This window comes from Phoca vitulina, unplaced genomic scaffold, assembly GCF_004348235.1.
Source record: "Phoca vitulina isolate PV1807 unplaced genomic scaffold, GSC_HSeal_1.0 scaffold39, whole genome shotgun sequence".
In the NCBI taxonomy this organism is placed as follows: domain Eukaryota; kingdom Metazoa; phylum Chordata; class Mammalia; order Carnivora; family Phocidae; genus Phoca; species Phoca vitulina.
In genome coordinates, this window is record NW_022589742.1 from 10,318,000 (window position 1) to 10,320,259 (window position 2,260).

Consider the following 2,260-nt stretch of genomic DNA (forward strand, 5'->3'; position numbering starts at 1 on the left):
TTGTCCATTCTTAACAGCACCCTCATTTCTTTTTGCAGAATGACATCTCCCCCACTGTGGGTGTTCTTGGTGGGATGATAAATCCAAGCTCCTGTCCTACCACTACCCAAACCAGAAGGCTTCTTCTGCCATATCTCTCATCCGACTGCTTAGTGCAGCACAAAATCTAAGCTCAGCTGATCAGAAGCAGTCTCGTGAGACTCTGAATCTTAAGCTGACAACATGAGGACAGAAGAAATTACTCTTTATTTTTCCCAGGATTGATGCCCTTACAAGATGTTTCCTGGCTAGGAAGCTACCCCTATGGTTCCTGATCTGCAGACTTCTTTTTTTCAAGCCCTATTCTTTAAACTTCCCATAAATTATTTGAGTTCCCCAAGCCCATTCCACCAATTCCCTTTCCCTTGGGTAACCAGAACGGACAATATTGTCAATTTAAAGACATTTTGTTTCGGTCGCTAGCCACCAAAGAGCCTCGACTGAAACAGTGTGTCAGGCACTGACTTTAGAGCAATTGACCAGACAGACAAGGGTTCTGCCCTCATGAGGCTCACATATGCGTGGGTAACATAGGTTTACTTAGCGCTAAGATAAGAAACCCTAGATAAGGAAGTCAGCCATTGCTTTCATAGTACTCTGCATTATAGACCATTCATTCATCCATGTGTATGATGAATATGTACGGAGGGCCTATGAGGTGCCAGACATTATAAGAATGAATTTAATCCATCTCATTCTCTAATCAACAGAAGTATAACTAGGTCCTTTCTCCATGGCTCCAGACTCATCATGTCCCCTAAATGCTTGAGGGTCAGGACCAGAAAGACATCTATTAACGATAGGCCTGAGCTGTCAAAGAGACGAGCCTTACCTCCTCTTACCCTTCCAGCCACCAACCTCCCCGTGTTTCTGGGTTCAGGGGAGGCAGACCATCACAGATGGTCACCGTCACCTTTGGGACTTCTGACAAAACAAGTAAAGATTCAGGTACTAGGCAGGAGCTTCTTCAGACTTGGTCCAGATAAAGTGTAGTACTGTTCAGTGTTTTCAAGCTTGCCCTCAGGGTAGCTAAGACACAGCAGAGAATCAGAAGACAGAGCCCATGCCTTGCAGCTCCAAAGGGGCTTTGTAAATTTTCTGACCTGTACTTCATACAGAACATTTGCCTGTGGTATTGAGAAATGAAATCCTGCCTTACCGAAGCTGCCCCCCTCCAAGCCTAGAATACCCCACCTTCAGCATGACTAAAAACCACATCATTTACTGCCTGTGAAGCACTACTCTTCCACCATATCCTCGCTGCTTCAATCGTTGACTCTTCTAGTGTGTGTATCTGGTCTCCTCAAGTGGACGGTAAGCTGTTGGAGGTAGTGACCTACGGATGACACATCTGAATCTTTCTCTCCATGTCATGGCTCAATGAATACTTGGGGGTGGATTGTTGATTGAAAGCAGGACAAAGGTTCTAGGGTCTCTTCCATAATCGTGTGGGCCTGCCTTCACACAAGTGTCAGCCATTTTGGGGACACAGGAAGAGCAAACCAAAGGATGCCTGAGAGATGTTTAATCAGTGTTTTCCCTATAATTTCAAGTTGTTGTCTAATTTGTGGAAAACCCATGTTTTACTAATTAGTAGGAGGAGTCATGACAGGAATCATGGACTTTTCTATAAAGTGTTTCTGTTCTTGACAGCACGTCAGGTCATTAGAGACAGCTGTACATTCATCGCTCCGGCAGGAGCACAGCAGTCATGGGTGTTTTCGCAGCCAAAATGATCCCCCAAGTCAAAGCATTTGCAGAATGTATGTATTTGTAGATTTGCTAATTATACCCAAGTCCTGTCCCTAAATTTGTTTTTTGAATGAAGGTGACAATATTGTCAGTTCTAAGACATTTTCCAACATTCAAGACACAGTTTGTTCATTCTGTTAGTCCTCTCACACATACACACCCACACACACGCACGCACGCACGCACGCACGCACGCACACACACTCACACACTCACCTTCCCCTACAAAAAAAAGTACACATACAGACCTATGGAAAACGATGGTTGTGGGATTACCTCAAGAGCAAAATTTCGTAGGCAAGGGGATTGACTCTGAGGCAGGTATCCGGGGGCCTAAGGGCCTGCCTACGTTTTCTTATGTTACCTCAGATGGTAGAGGGGGCGAAGGGGAGTCTATGAGCGTCATACCAGTGACCGACACCAGTGCTCTGGTCCATTTAGTAGTCAGCATTAACTCTTGCTGACAGGA